Source organism: Bombyx mori, chromosome 9, assembly GCF_030269925.1.
Source record: "Bombyx mori chromosome 9, ASM3026992v2".
NCBI classification, from domain to species: Eukaryota; Metazoa; Arthropoda; class Insecta; order Lepidoptera; family Bombycidae; genus Bombyx; species Bombyx mori.
The window spans coordinates 5,160,146-5,177,818 of record NC_085115.1 but is presented as its reverse complement, the minus strand read 5'-3'; the positions used below and the strand labels follow the sequence as shown (position 1 = coordinate 5,177,818).

General features: G+C 34.3%; 3 protein-coding genes across 7 annotated transcripts in view; 1 reads left to right on the top strand and 2 right to left on the bottom strand.

Moving 5' to 3' along the window:
* Window positions 1–17,673, bottom strand: part of DnaJ-21 (dnaJ homolog subfamily C member 8-like) — a 302,329-nt gene that overhangs the window by 39,655 nt on the left and 245,001 nt on the right. The window lies entirely within an intron of this gene.
* LOC101737439 (uncharacterized) overlaps window positions 1–17,673 on the bottom strand; it is a 232,867-nt gene that overhangs the window by 128,673 nt on the left and 86,521 nt on the right. The gene's annotated exons all lie outside the window — the stretch shown is intronic.
* LOC101736398 (uncharacterized) overlaps window positions 15,713–17,673 on the top strand; it is a 35,759-nt gene continuing 33,798 nt past the window's right edge. The window contains exon 1 of one of the 3 annotated variants that reach the window (XM_004925607.5): window positions 15,713–16,016. The gene's annotated coding sequence lies outside the window, so the exon portion shown is untranslated. The remainder of the gene's footprint in view (window positions 16,017–17,673) is intronic. The other 2 variants (XR_009973796.1, XM_062670052.1) reach the window with 2 other exon arrangements.

Here is a 17,673-nt window from a genome sequence, read left to right as displayed (position 1 = left end):
TTAGATTCGGTTCCATCGTTTCGGTTATTAACCAGGACAAAAAAAGAAGGACCAAAAAAATACGCATTTGTATGTATTATAACACAATTTATATTAATATGTGAGTTTATTTTTGGAGTGATGTTCATTTTTGGAGATTTATCGTTATAAGCTCACATCAAGAAGTAGAAAAGGTGCACGGAAGTTGGACTACTCAAATTGGCATGTTCTCAAGTATCAAGCTAATACATTTGACTATATACTGGGTGATAGTAAGTTAGATGCGTCAGTAGACGCCACACTGGGTCTCAATCGACTATTTGGACTTTGGACTTTGAAGCGGCCGCTCGTATTTAACGTTCATTGAAACTATAAAATACGAATTGATGACGTCACGTTTTTAAGCGACGGTACAAATCGATGCCTCCAATGAACACTACTCTTAACTCAAAATTTTGAAATTTTCGTTTTTCACGCAAAGTGCTTCACTATTTTAAAAGTATTACAAATCATTATTGATGGGGTTCGAAGCAAGAGTAAATCAGCTAGTTACACAAGAAAAAACCATAAATATATCTGCAATAATAAAGATTTTATCAACTTTTTTCGTTTAAACGCTCCTCCTGTAAACCTACGAATTTGGAGTTAGCGTAGTGTTCATTGGAGGCATCGAAATGTAAATTTATAAATTACGTTATTTTTACCTGTCACATTCTTCTCGGAAAACCATTAGCACTACATAAATGGTATTTAGTAGGTGCATAAGTATAATCTATAAAGATATGTCATATAAAGCATTTGCATAATATGTACATATTTGGGCACGCAAAAACCCATGAAAACTCACAACTCACCTTGCCCGGTATTTGGAGCCATATTGCATTTTTATGCAATTCGAAATAAAATTCGTACGATTTTCACGAACCGTATATGAGTCGACTAGTATCAAAGCCGGCAATGTGACTTTTGGACAATTATTGGTAAATCAGAAAAACGAATTATTGACTTTGTATTCCATTGGCAGCCACAAAACTCTTCTGAACGACATCTTAGATAAATAACAGGTTAAGTATTAACCTTTATTTAATGCAGGTTTTGAACCGTATTCTTTGAAGGAGACGATTATATTCAAATCAATCTGTATTGACATATCAATAAAATTTTCTTGTTCAAATGCACAGATTGCCACCTTTGATAATAGACGACTCATATATGTATTACTGAATGAACGTAAATACGAGATAAAATGGCTTATCGGCTTGAGATTGTATTAATATGATCATTTTATATTTTACTAGCTGACCCGGCAGACTTCGTAGTGCCTCAATCGATCAATAAAAGACCTAAACTACTGTATAAAATTAACTTAAAACAAACAAAAGGAATCCGCCCGACGGGGGACACATCAAAGAGAAAACAAAATTGTTATTTTTATTTAATTCCGTGCATTTTCATATTTATCTACCTTTTAAATCTTCTCTGGACTTCCACAAATAATTCAAGACCAAAATTAGCCAAATCGGTCCAGCCGCTCTCGAGTTTTAGCGAGACTAACGAACAGCAATTCATTTTTATATATATAGAAGAAGAAGATAGATGATGTTACGAAGACTTTAGAGCTTTTGTGGTCGCCGGAGAATACAGTTAAACGAGTTAAATAAGTATCGCAAAGACGTAAGTCACAAGAGTTCGTCATCGATTGACGTCTACAAATAAGTGGGCGTGTCTCAGGTAGGTACGGTAGGTTCGTGAGTAACATGGAAATTATAAACCGCATAATATGTGTAATTTGTTTGAGGACATTTATTGAAATTAGACTTCGTCCAGTTACGACTATGAATACTCAAGATGCAGATTTGTTTACGTACGTAGGTATATTTTGTTGACGACATTTTGAAAAACATATATAGATATAGTATATTTACAATTTTTTCGTTTGTAACACCAAACTATTTGACAGCTACTAAGCCAAAAAAAGAGAAAATCGATTAACAAATAGAAATAGAAAAGAATAGAAAGTATATTTAACGGCTTTGACTGTTTTTAAATCACAATTGTTTTACTTATAATGCATTCATTAGTACGAACTATAACCAAGCAAAGAAAGAGAAAAGAAATCGGTTGATAAACAAAGACGCCTCGAAATGAAACTTAGCTGTTTTGTCTTCTATACCTATTCACGTAAACATTTCGTACAATCTTGAATCCAAAATTTTTGAACGCTACGAAACTCTAAGAACTTTTCAAAAATAACAGGAAAATCAATAAGCAAGACTAATCAATAAGCAAAAGGACTTAGTTGCAATGAGATTAACAAGATTATAATACTGGAAACGCGTATGTTCTCAGAATAATTACAATCTTAAAGATGTCGAAAAAAAACATTTTAAAATGAAATGTTAATTTTTTATGGTTGGCCGCTAAAAAATAATATGATTATTATTTTTAATCCATGTTTTGGAATATGGGCTTTACTGAACTTTACTGATCATAAAATATTTATAGAAATAAAAGTATGACGATCAAGGTTTTTGGATTAACAGTATCATAAAATAGTATAGTATCACATATTATAGATTAATGATGACGGATATGACATGATGAATTGGATTCAAACTTCCTGCCCGACACCATAAAACAAATTATTTTTAAGCCCACAGTGTAAAATGCACGAGAAACCGGAATCTATTGCGGTTGCAGCACAAAAAGGTTCTGTAGATGAGATTCAGACTATATGAGAAAAAATAATTATTTCTTGGATCTCGCCATTAAGTTATTGAGAGTATTAGGCATTAGATTTTTATTTAGATTTTTCTCTCCGGAAAGCGGAAGACATGAGATCTGAGATGTTAACCAGAAACTGAGAAGTGTAACAGAAGAGCTATTTTCCCAAAAAAGTTGCTGTTTGGTCGCGGTAACTATACAACTTTTTCATGTTTATTGAAAGGAGACAATTGACAGGATATTGTGTTTACTACTTAGGTTTTGTAGAAAAAACAACACGGTGTAATGTAAAACCACGGTCAATGTTCAATGACCTGGGAGTTTTTGCACAGAGGCCTACAGACAATGCAGGGTTTACACGTCTTCACGCATGAACGACATCTATTTCTTAAGTATGTACAAAAACCGCAGTTTTTGTTTATATATCAAATGTTTTTTATAACACAATTATAATTCAATACAATTGCAAACAATAAGTTGATTTTTTCACGAATTTCAAGTTCACACACATTTTGCTGTCGATTCTTCAAGATAATTTTTTTTTTTTTAGGTCACATTATTCGTCTAAGTATTAGATAATGAAGTTTTAGGCTTTGTATTTTGTAGTCTGTCATTCACTTATCCAACACTGTAAAATAATTACAATAGGTATATTGTGTTAATAGTTATATTGTGTTTAGTACGTATTCACTTATTGTTTTAAAATTAACACAATTTTCGGATTGCCATATAGCAAGACTATAGCAACACTATTGATGGGAGAAATTATTTTAGTGGAGATGAGGCGCGTTAGGCCAAGCGGAATAAATAGGCAGTGGGTGAGAGCACGACGGAGAAGGAAGTCAGGTGAGAATAACTGGCTAGAGTGGGTACTTTGTAGTAAGTACTTAACTAGAAGTTTCGTAAAAATGAAATTACGAAGAATACAATAGGTTTCTTTTTCTATAGCTTATATGGGTGGACGAGCTCACAGCGTACCTGGTAAAGTAAATGTCGCCACCCAAATTGAGATATGAGTTCTAAGGGTTCAGTATAATTACAACGGCTGCCCCTTCAAACCGAAACGCATTACTGCTTCACGGCAGAAATAGGTGGGGTTGTGGTACCTACCAGTACGGACTCACAAGAGGTCCTACCACCAGTAATTACGCAAATTATAATTTTGCGAGTTTTTGATTTTTATTAAGTACTATACAATTAAGTAAACTACTGCAGTCTGTGATTTATTTCCTGGCTGGTGGAAGCATAGTTTGCACTTAATCACATATCTAGTCTTGCCGTAAATGTTGTTACAAGGAAAACATCGGTGTTTCATTACATGAAATACATATTACCGCAGTGTGTATATGCTTACAAAATCATATAATAACATTTCAAAACTATAGAACTCCTTAGTACTTACTATCCTTGAAATAGTTGGTTAGTTTGAATCGAAACACCAACACACAGCGTGAGAAATGAGGAACCGTCGATCTTATGGAATGTTCTAGATAATAGAAATTATCAAGTCGTTTATAGTATAACTCTTGACAATGCACAACAAAGAGATAGTGTAGATAATCACGCGAATTAGCATCGGGACTAGTCAGCAGTCAATCTTCAGCTCCCAGTCCGTGAGTAGCCAGAATAACCTCGTAGGCTACCAGTGAATAGGAAGGGAAAAAGTGAAATTTGGTGTTATCGGAAGGCTTAGCCAATAGAAAGAACCTTAATATCTTAATACACATGGTTTGGTGATTACATAAAGAATAATCATAAAATGTGGCGTAATTTATCCTTGATAGCTGAAAGCTTGGTCCTTGATAGCTAGAAGCTGAAAGCTGAACGCGCGCACAATGCCCAACTGACTAATGTAAAAGTTTCTGTAGAGCTTTGAGCATTAATTCTGCTTATTGAAATGGTGCTCAAGAGTAAAAATGTTCTGGGCATTATTTTTATTTTCCGTGAATTTTCTTGGCGTACCGTCCTAAGAAGTTATTTTGATTTTGATCTATACACTTTTATATTATAGGTTAGGTACACACAACTCCATCTCTTAAAAGCTGTTAGATTTAAAAAATAATATTTATAATTTAATAATATCGAAGTTAGATTTTTAGGATTCGGTTGGTGTTTTTCTTCACCGCTTTTATCGCCTTTTTAGTACAAACACTACGTTGCAAACCTGAGGTCTTTCTGTTCAAATTTTACTGTTTATCACAAACAAACAATAAGTCGATGGAATTTCAAAAACTCCATTTGGCTCCATATCCACTTGTGTACCTACTGCTATCACAGCAATTCAGTTCTGTCGATCGTCTTATTTCATTTTGATACGAAAAGAATATTGTGTTTCAAATGTGTATTAAATGCAGACATGAAACATAATACACAAAGTGGAGAGCTCATTTCAAAGCCAGACGGCACGAGGCCGAAATAATATCGGCAAACGAATTGTTTTCGAACGTAGTGGTTCTAGGTTATAAAAATTAACCGTAGTTGGTGGCACGTTTTCCGATTGTAAAAAGGTGATGATGAAAATTTCTCATATCGTCCCTAATGGGATATATAGTACAGAAAGCAGCTGCGGTAATCCGAGATGATTAACATTAATTCAAATCTATCGAAGAAGCTCGTTGATACGACGCGTGTAATCATATAAAGGATCGTAATCGAAAGCCCGGATTGCGTTCGTAATGTCCCAATAACTTGATCAAATTTCCGGCACATGTTACTACTATAGAAGCCTTATTGTGGAACAAATTACGTACGTCAATCTTACGGTACGTGTGCGATTTTGTTGGAGAATATCTTGAAAGTTCTTAGTTTCACGGATTTCTTTTGTGAATTAGAAAATATTTATCTTTAAGAGGCAAAACAAAAGTCATTATCATTCTTCGATCAACAACAACAATTGTTGATTGAAGTTATCATTAAAGAGAGTCTCCTATTCGGTCGAAACTTTAACTGTCATTGTATTTTTTTTAATTGCCCTTGTAGGCAGACGAGCATTCGGTCCATCTCATGGACTTGGTATGTTTTAAAAGGAATAAACATGAAATAAAGTTTGTTATAAATTGTGAAGAATCACTATTTACTTTATTGTTACGTATTAATTCAGACAATTCAGTACATGCTGTATTCATGCCACGAATTATCTCGTCGCTGTTACTTAGTATATCGGGCTTCTGTCAGATGTTTCAAATATAATGATGATGTTATAAAGAAATTAATTTCTCAAGTTTATCTATATATATAAAATTGAATTGCTGTTCGTTAGTCTCGCTAAAACTCGAGAACGGCTGGACCGATTTGGCTAATTTTGGTCTTGAATTGTTTGTGGAAGTCCAGAGAAGGTTTAAAAGGTAGATAAATATGAAAATGCTCGGAATTGAATAAAAAGAACAATTTTGTTTTTCCTTTGATGTGTCCCCCGTCGGACGGGTTCCTTTTGTTTGTTTTAAGTTTATTTTATACAAAAGTTTAGGTTTTTTATTTATCGATTGAGGCACTACAAAGCCTGCCGGGTCAGCTAGTCTAAAATAAAATGTAGAATAATAAAGTTTTTGTTAAATGTTTCCATCAAAAATAGTTTTCGATAAAAGATTCAGTGCTTCATTGTTCACGGACTAATAGTATTGCTAATGACATTGATGAAGGTCGCTTGCATTCGGATGTTGGCTTAAGCAATAAAAATGTGATTAATTTAAACACACGAGTTAACCTCGTCTTCGCGTCGTTTTTGTTAACCGAACAAATGTTATTAGAAACACAAAAAACTCATAAAAATGCGGCAATAATGGTTAGAGGAGATGCAAAGTGTAGTCTGACTGATTGTTTTAATTACATAATTAAGAATATGTAACTAAATTAATTAATTCATTTTGATTCAGTTTGATTTTTATTACACGATCTTATTCCTTCACCGTGGAAGTCAATCGTGAACATTTGTTGGGTACGTATTTCATTAGAAAAATTTGTACCCGCCTGCAGGATTCGAACACCGTTGCATCGCTCGACATGAATGCACCGGATGCTTTATCCTTTAGGCCACGACGACTTCAGAGGTTGAGCCCCATGTAATTGCCCATCATAGTGAAGCCAGAATAACCCACACAGAGGCTACTGGCAGATAAAACAGGTAAAACAAGTTTCTGTATCAAGAGAGGGAAGTCATCATAAGTAAATATAGGGTTGTGACCTCATGTATCGGGGTGCTCGGCAGTATTCTCGTTGAGATAAAACGTAAATGAGTCTACGAAGCACACAACAACTAATTTCACCTTTGTCTATAAAATCAGAAGTAGTTTCTGATATGAAAATTCAATACGCGACTTATTTTCATTCGCTAAGAGATTAAATTGTTATGTAAATCCAAGAAATTATGTCAGCAATAAAAAGGTAATTACTGAAACATAATTGCTGTAAAAAGATTCATATTTAGTAAATTAGTTCCGCAATTCTCACATTGAATTACTAAAATAACGTTTGTGAAACATTCATTGCATTGTATTTATATGGAGTTCTTTATGAAGTTGGTTGTTTAGTAATAACGACATATTGCAATTGAATTTTAGGTGTACAAACATCTGTACAGACCTATTATTAGTGAAGACTATTATTAGATGTTTTATAAGTTTTAATTAGATGATTTGAAAAAAATTCTTCATTCGTGAAATTATGTGTTGAAATTGCAATTATTTCCTTGTGTAGCCACAAGCCTGCACTTTGTGGACATTGGAAATTCGATGCGTGTATTTGTGCGTAAAACTCTTTTTTTGCTTAAGTGGGTGAACGAACTCATAGTCCACAAGTAAAATCGAAGTCGACGTGCGGTCGGTTTCTTCATGGTGGTATAATGTGTCCATTATCCTTTTTTTTATTCCTTAGATGGGTGGACGAGCTCACAGCCCACCTGGTGTTAAGTGGTTACTGGAGCCCATAGACATCTACAACGTAAATGCGCCACCCACCTTGAGATATCAGTTCTAAGGTCTCAGTATAGTTACAACGGCTGCCCCGCCCTTCCAACCGAAACGCATTACTGCTCGGCAAAAATAGGCAGGGTGGTGGTTGTTGGAAACCCAACAAATTGGTATAAAACCTTTTTATTGTTGTCGTTGTGGTTTTTGACATTACATTTGAATTTTGAATTTTGGAATGTCTTAGTTTTTGTCATTCTCTTTTTTCCGTGCTATTGTACGCGAATTATAAAATTTCTAAAATATACAAATTTTATACGTGCAATCCTCGCGAGTTTATTTATCAAGTTCTTTGCCAATCCTAATCATACAGTTCACTACAGTGGTACCTACCCGCGCGGACTCACAAGAAGTCCTACCACTAGTAATTACGCAAATTATAATTTTGCGAGTTTGATTTTTATTACACGATGCTATTCCTTCACCGAGTACGGTACGGTTCAATAATGAAATACGTATTCATTGAGTATGTATTTCATTATTTAGATTCGAACACCGGTGCATCGCTCAACACGAATGCACCGGACGTCTTATCCTTTAGTCGACATCTCGCTTAAGCCGTGACATTTATCCTTGTAGTTAAAGGTCCGTTTTATTTATTATTCGCATCAACAATACGATATTTTTAATTGAACTTCAATTATGTTTACCCCTTTCAAATAGTTGAAGAATTTTTTTTGTTATGATATTTATTCCAAACTAGGTGACCCGGCAGACTTCGTAGTGCCTCAATCGATAAATAAAAGACTTAAACTTTTGTATAAAATTAACTTAGAACAAACAAAAGGAAACAAAAGAAAATCGTTATTTTTATTTAATTCCGAGCATTTTCATATTTATTCACCTTTCAAACCTTCTCTGGACTTCCACAAATCATTCAAGACCAAAATTAGCCAAATCGGTCCAGCCGTTCTCGAGTTTTAGCAAGACTAACGAACAGCAATTCATTTTTATACATATAGATTTTAAACTTTAACTGGCTTCCCTGTAAAGTTTCAAAAATTACGCATAAACCAAATAGCCTTTTATCCGTCGATAGAAAATTTGCGTCTAGTATTCACGCGTTAGTCTCCACGAATGGAAGTATTCAGAATTGTACATATAAGAATGAAGAGTGATAACATCGACATAGAACTAACTGTTCATCAATAAAATGGAAACGACGAACGGCTCACGGGTCATCATTATCCTGCCCTTCTCCCAGTTACCTGGGGTCGGCGCAACATATTTTCTCCTTGCATACTCTTCTATCATATACCATTTATACGCTCATTCCCCTCTTACCCATATCGTATTTCACTCAATCCATCCATTTCTTCTTAAGTCTACCTCTTCCTCTATACCTTTCCACATTCATAGTTAACATTTTCTTGCCAACCTCATTTTCATCTCGTCTCATCACATGTCCATACCATCCCAAACGCGCACTTCTCAGCTTCTCTGTCACAGGTGCCACTTTCAGACTTCCTCTAACATATTCATTCATTCATTCAGTATTCTATCCAGGGTAAGGGTATATAAGTCGAATTTGTCGCAATCCGTGATTTCTGATTTCGGTTCAGAAATATTACGAGCACAAAACGCGATAACATACAGAAATTGCAAAGCACGACTAGCACGATCGCGTGTAAAACGCTTTAATCCCGACAATCTCTTAAGTACGTTACGTACGCTGTTTTTAATGCCTCAATAACAATAGTCTAGCTGTATTAAGAAACCAATTGCCATGGATTCTCGATTTCAGTATCTATTGCTGTCGTTTCCTGCCATTTAAGATCACTATTTTACTTAATTATCTTCGTAACAAAAATACCTGATACCTTAGAACTTATATCTCAAGGTGGGTGGCGCATTTACGTTGTAGATGTCTATGGGCTCCAGTAACCACTTAACACCGGGTGGATTGCGAGCTCGTCCACCCATCTAAGCAATATAAAAAATAAAAAAAATGTAGATGCACGATCCTCCTGGAACATAGCTTAACCTACATGGACGGGTGCACTCACTTCCGCTGCGAAACATTCATGGGTTCTGATTTGAATGGAGAGCCGATATATTATTTCAATTGAGATTCCAATCTTCAATTATATGCCCCGTTTAACATCAAGAGGGTCATCAGCTCGGTCGATCTTAGTTAACGCAATAAGGCATGCACATCCCTTTGGGATGTGTGATTAAATTGAAGATGTTCTCGTGCCGATATCGGAGAGAGGGGATTTTGATTTTGAGATTATTGCAGTTTAAATTCATAGTTTTGTTTATTAGTAAAAAAATGGGAACATTATGATGCCTATAACATAGCATAATGTATATCTATGAATAGATTTATCTGGACCAGCTAAATCAAGACTATAGTGTGTAGTCTCTTAAATGAGTAAGAAATATGATGGGTTCGGGAAAGAAAATATGGCGGGACATCCTGAGAGTGAGGAGAAGAACTATCACGATTGAAACCTAAATCATACATTCAACCATTTACTGTGCCGAACATCTTTTCTCGTCGACGCAGACGTGGGTCACCGGACCAAAGCAGACCACATCTTATTAACAGAATCCACGGCATTCAAACATCATTCATCATTCATTCACAACTTCAACAGATTCGATTACAAAGAAATGTCAATGACCGTTGTGGGGAAGAGGTTTTATTTGTTTTTGACACAAAACGAAAACATGCTTATCTTAAGACGCCGTTTACCTTTGAATCATTTTCTAAAGTAATTAAGTTACTTACCTCAAAAAGATTTTCAAAATTATTTATTGACTTAGCAGTTACTTACCTGAAACAGATATAATTATAGTGTTAATATTGTGAAGTGAATTGCTTATCACTAGAACGATGCCGTGCCTAAAACAAAATATATTTATATATGTGTATTTATCCATCAATGCGCGTCTGTATTAGTTAAATCTCAAGATAAGGCCAGATCGATTTTTGCAGAAGGACTTTTACGCAGATTCGTGTGTACTTTATTTTTAATAATTATTTCTATGATCAATCAATTAATTATTTATTCATTATTCTGAAAATGAATACATACACATTTAACATACATTATAATATATAACCTTCTGTAATGATAAATTAGAAAATTTGAAATAATGGACATCCATTCTTACGCTTGTAATATCACTTATCTATACTAATATTATAAAGAGGAAATATTTGATTGTTTGTTTGTATTGAATAAGCTCCGAAACTACTGAAGCGTTTAGAAAAATTCTTTCACTGTTTGGAAGCTACATTATCCCCGAGTGACATAGGCTATATTCTTTTTTTTATTTATTAGGAATTGTTACTAAAACTCCAATAATGTAATCCAAGGTGTAAAAAAATTACTTAAAATATTCTTTACATCGTGTGCGCTGCGAAAACGATTGTAGCTAGAAAAAAATAATGTAGCATGACTTTGTAGAACACATTATTATTTACAAAAAGTTTCGGCACAGTATAATAATATTTCAAACTATTATAGTTATGCCATAATAAGTGTTCTTTTATTTAAAAAAATAAAACAACGTCAAATATCATTTAGAGGGAAGCTCTAACTCAATAAACTCAATGGCTTTTATTTAGTATATATGACCTTTTTACGAAAACTAGTAAAATAATAATATAAAAATAATAATAAACGAGATAAAAAAATAATTTAAATGAAAATAAAAGTTCTTAAAAATAATAATATTCAAACTATCTTTATAATTTTCTTTTTTTAGTAACCTGATGCAAATAGAAGGGTTGATGTGTGTGTATTATAATTTTTAATTTTGAAAATTTTGTTAATGACCCGAGCAAAGCTGCAGCGTGCCGCTAGTTTTTTATAAGAAATCTTCCAGTGCGCAAAATACAATTTAAAAGCAAAATGAATTCAAAGCCTTATTGGTCACAGCTTGAAGTTTGAAGGATATAATTTAATATGAATATTGTAGAAATACTTTTAATTTGCTAATATAGTGTGTAATGATAATTATAATGTTTCAGTGTTTCAAGTTGTGGAAGAAAAGGAATGTTCTGTCTCTTTCCCACAAAGCGCCTGCCAGTACAAAATATAACGTTAACATTAATTACATCATAACTTATCATAGTGCCTCTCGCTGTCTCTGTCTTGTATGAAATAAAAAAATTATGAATTAATTTATTTAGGGTCTCTGAATTTTGATTGATTTGATTCCTAGATTTTCTTCGATTGAATGGCTTAGAAAACAGCAAAAAAATCAATTGTTTGCATGCGTGATAAAGATGTTACGAAATCTTATGTATTTGTAAGAAACTACATTACATCTAGAAATTAGTAAATCAGCTTCGGGTTCTTTTTAAATTATTGCTCGACTAGTGGCGGTCATTTGAACAATGTTATCATTACACATCGCGAATTGTGTTTCATTGAATTGTGTTTCATTAGCATTGAGTTTTTGAAATCGGATGTGCTTTGTGCTAACCTATTATTTTATTCCTACATCCTTTACAAATTTAGATGTGAACAGCGATTTAATCTGCATTCTATATATTGACGCAGTCAACTATATTGAAATAAATCATATTTTATTATATTTTTAAAGACTTCAAATTTCTTATAAGGAAACAGCAGTTCGACAAGACCATACCCCGTATATTCATTCGATTTAAAAAAAAAACTTTTTTTTTCAAATATTTAATATTATTTTTAGGAATGAAGGAGTACTCGTGGCCCGGAGGCCTTTCCAGTTTCAACAGGAGAGGTGGGCGAGCAAAGGCTCAGCCAGGAGGGGTGGGATTTGCTAACAGCTGCCCGAGCGCCTTCGAAGGAGACCTAACAACTCAAGAAAAAACCATATGTGGACATTGAAACCGGCTGTTCGATGTTCTTTAATTTAGCCCAGCAATCATAAATAGTAGTGTAAATAGCGGTATTTTTATAAAATAGAGGGAATCCGTCAAAGTCCTAAATCTACCTAATCTACCGAATGAAAATTTTTCCTTCTGATATTCCCTACAAACAGTTTAAAAAAAAATCCAGTACAGTTTCTGTTGTTTTACAAATTTTCGTCGTGACAAAAGATGAAGTCCAGTTTTGATTTAAAAAAAAACCATTATTTGTTCCTGAATGTCAGGAAACTCGTTCGCACGGGCTTAAAATGTTTGACATTTTAATAACTGATGGGTATCAAAGTTTCATGTTTCTTTTGTTTCTTTGAGATGGATGATCGTGATTTAGTTTTAAAGTGAACCTTTACTCAATGAAGGTTAGTGAAAGGAAGTTGCACGTTTTATCCACGTTTCAAGTCAAATGGATTCTGTCATTTGGATTTTTCTTATTTTAATGTTCACGGGTAAAGTGGACGGAAGACGATCCAGAGGTCGGAGCCGAAGAAGATGGAGTGACCAAGTATCCGAGTATCTGGACATGACAATGAGCCAAGCACTTCACTGTGCCACTGACCGACAAAAGTGGCTACAAACTACAAAAAAAGGTCACAGGCGGGCGCATCACGATGCTCAGCAATGAGCGATCGACTGAAGGAGGAAGGAGGAGGAGGAGGAATGTTCACTATTGAACTGGTGGAAACTGAAAACTACAATATTTTCATTAATACGTTAATCTAGATTAATTTTACTTAATTATTAACACATATTATGTATTGTAGCTATGACGTATTTAGCAGTGACGAAAAAATATTCATTGTCTGAATATTCAGTGCATTATTATTTAGTTTAATTTATTATTATTTTTTATTTTTTATTGCTTAGGTGTGTGGACGAGCTCACAGCCCACCTGGTGTTAAGTGGTTACTGGAGCCCATAGACATCTACAACGTGAATGCGCCACACACCTTGAGATACAGTTCTAAGTTCTCAGTATAGTCACAACGGCTGCCCCACCCTTCAAACCGAAACGCATTACTGCTTCACGGCAAAAATAGGCGGGGCGGTGGTACCTACCCGTGCGGACTCACAGAGGTCCTACCACCAGTAAGAATTATGACGTTATTCACCTATTAACTTGATATATAGTTCACTAACAACATACACTCAAACGAAGATTCATGTTTTTCCTAACCGTTATTCTATCGATAATTATAATCTATGCTACTCATGTGAAAAGAAAGTAGCCAAAACACGTATTTTAGTGAAAGTACAAAAAATAATACCGAGCAGCTTTAGTGACACACGAATACCTCACATCCGCACAAGCATTCTGCAAAGCAACCGCAGGCTTATACTAAAAGTTCTCGTCTTAAAGAATATGATCGATGACTCAATTTTGGTACCAAAAAGAATTGACCAACTAACCCCAAAAATATTTGAGATTTAAAAAAGGATTTAAACAAGCAATTGCACATTTAATCATCACAAAATAGAAAAATGTCAAGATGTAAATTATTCTTATTCTATTAATCTTTTCGATTTTGTGATTTTACGCATGCTGTAGATATTTATCGACGGGTTCAGTGACCTGTCAAAGAAAGGAATACAAAACGGTCCAATACCGCATTTTTTTTAAAATATGTTTTTTTTTGTTATGTTACGAGTATACATGTCATGGTGTTCAACTATATTTACATTTTTATTATTTATTCTGTTTAAAAAAAATATATATGATAAAATCAAAGTCTTCTAAATTTTATAGTATTTACTGTTATATAAATAATTTTATATTTTTTTATTTTATGTTATCCTCATTGTTTATTAAAACAAAATATTGTTTTTCCTTGTTAATTGGGTATATTGATGTATTTATTTTCACAGAGCTTATCTAAATGTCAGCAACAACTGTAATTTCTTTTTTTTTGCAGTTGTTGCTGTTACTTTCATGAAGACCTCATGGCGAACCTTACAGTGGTTCCTAGCACTTTGAGAAAGATTTTTGGTGTTATGTAGCGATTATATTACAGCGAACCGTGGACGGGGTTCACTAGTAGTCGACCCATAGACACAACCCACTGAGTTTCTCGCCGGATCTTCTCAGTGGGTCGCGTTTCCGATCCGGTGGTAGATTCTGCGAAACACTGCTCTTGTTAGGGCTAGTGTTAGCAACGTCCTCAGGTTTGAGCCCCGAGAACTCACTTTCACGTTAGGGTTACGCTGACATAGCCTCTCAAGGCTATCAGATTAAGTAGGAAAAAAAAATTTCACAGCTATTAAAACCAACCAGCGTAGGCAGTAGAGTAAACGCAAGAAATAGTTAATCACAGTCATGACACCAATTATTGATTCAAATACAAAGCGATTATGAAATCTCTAACAACATCATCATCGACGTAAAACATTTTTGGAGACCTATTAAGCCCATAAGAAGCACGTGGCAGACTTGCACGTGCACGCCAATTTTTTCCATGTGTGTCAGTTATATAAACAATTTTTTTTATAATTTTTTTCTACATACTTAGTTCTACATATTAACCTCATAATTATCTTTAGAGTCATCGATCTAATGCCAATATTTCTTAAGCAAAATGTAGACTGATGGAATACAGAAGCTGTTTTAGAGATGTATTACCCACAATAGTTGTATAATCACTGCTCATATACTAAAGTGCTAAAGAGTACACAATTCACATTCACAAAGATGTATTATTATGCACAGCTTAAGCAGTCAGATAATCGTTGATCACAACTTATTCAAATTAACATAATGATGTATTGTCAAATTCGAAATAACTACTCTATATTTATAACGTGTAATATTAAAAAATAATAACTTTTATTAATCCTATTTTTATTGGTTAGGTGGGTGAACGAGTTCACAGTCACCTGATGTTAAGTGGTTAGCGGAGCTCCTAAACATCTACAGCGTAGATACAGCGACCTATCTGAAGTAGTAGTTCGAAGGTCTCAGTATAGTCACGACGGCTGTCCCACCCTCCAAACCGAAACGCATTACTGCTTCACGGCAGAAATAAGCAGGCTGGTGGTACCTATCCGTGCGGACTCACAAGAAGTCCTACCACCAGTAAGACTTCAACGTTATACATATTTTTCAAATGTTCTTTAGCCAATAGCTTTGGAGTAATTAAATAGTTCAACTCAACCGATATTTTGCAGTGCGATCACAAAAAACACGTGAGAAAATCGAGAACACGGCGTAGGTGCCTTTGTCTAACGGTGTTCAAAGCCGGTTACCGAGAGCACAGCTTCGAAGTTACAAGGATGGTCGTGCGATGGGTAGCCGAAACTCGGCTGTATAAACTACTTTGGTTGTCTGCTTGAGCTCAGTCGCAATTGGCCGCATCACTCGTAACCACGCCGAGCGCACGGCATCACCTCTAACAGTGTTTCTTTTAATAAAACAAGTAAATGAGACATTTCCGTACGCAATAACGTTCGTGCAGTGTAGTGTGCTTTCAAAATCGATTTCGAAATTGGATTTTAAGGTACGATTTCAGTTTTTTCGTATTTCAACAGGTTGTAAAAATCGCACTTCTCCGTTGAATTGAGCAGAGTGATTGTGTAGAAACAATTTTGGGGTCAAAATTGATTTTAACGCTCTATAAGATAAGTGATTAACTATAGTATAAAAACAACGTTGTAGATAAGGAAAACATCGTATAAAATTCATAATATATACACGGTTATTCCATGATGGTTGTACAAAAAATCTTATAGCATATAAAATTGTAGTGTGTTGTTTTTCGGTACACGGATAAAAAAAGAACGTTTTGAAAGATAATTAAATTTTATCAATCATAGTTGAGTTTTCCGAACTCAGACATAACAATCTAAATACGCATTAAAAGCGGTATTTTCAAAACTTCGCACTTTCGTCTCGGGAACATTAACAAACTTTATTAATTTGTTTTTATTCATTCGGGAACAAACTTTATTCATTTGTTATTTCAAACGACAATAATTTCCGATCAATTAAAACGTCAATAAGGAATCTATCAGCTTAATCGTTTAGGCGTGTTATAATCATTAGCATAGCATACACATCATGAAGTAATAAATATCATGCTCAATTTACATACAAAGGCATTTTTTTTTTTATGAATATCGGCTTATTATTGAAATCGCAACGGAATTTTGAAACAGGATGAAGTTTACAATATAAAAAAAAATATTTACTAGTTTACAAGTGTTATCTTTTTTCGTCATTATTTATAGTTTTTGTTAAATCACTGGCGCAGCATCAGCCACCATGTTCTACTTATCCTTACTAACATAAAGAATGGTAGGCAGCGGCTTGGCTTTTCCCCTGGCATTGATCACGTCCATGAGCGACGGTGACCACTTACCATCAGGTGGGCCGTATGCTCATCTGCCTAAAAGGCAATAAAAAAATCTGTCTATGATATAGATGTATAATGAATTATTCAATTCTCTCAGTATCACCTAGTTCTCTAAGTATAAGTGAATTATTATGATTAAATCATTATCGCTTTTGTTAGGTAATTATGTAACAATAATAATAAAATGTAATATGACATTTACAGCAGCCCCTAGCTAAGATTTTCTTCTGAGGTCTTAATAACGGAAACACATACACGGAACAAGTAGACAAATCCCCGATTGATACATATATTTATCAGAACTACTCTTGCAAAGAATCAAACCCGAATGCCCGCGTAACCGTAGATAAATGCCACTCACCTCTACACCAACAAAGGGTAGTTAGGAAAAAAATGAAATAAATATAAAAGCTCAAAAGTTGAGTTAAAAACGCTGATTCTATTATTAAATTTTAACTTACAGTCTACAAGCTTAGCAAGACGTTAGCTATATTTGTATCGACTGCTTTTAGTGTACCAGGATTCCATTTCTCAAGCCGGTACCAGCTTTTCAAATAAATACGCATCTAACACGAGTTCCAAAAGAGGGCACAATATATTGCTATTAAAATTAAACGTATAAAGCGATAATTACTTGTAGTAAGATAAAGATATATCGTGAGAGTCCGCAGGATTAGATACAACCATATAGGTATCTTAATTCTACTGCAGTTATACGTTGTATGAGTCATGAGAATTTATTTATTTAGCTGTTAGATAGCAAAGCGATAATTACTTGTAGTAAGATATATCGTGAGAGTCC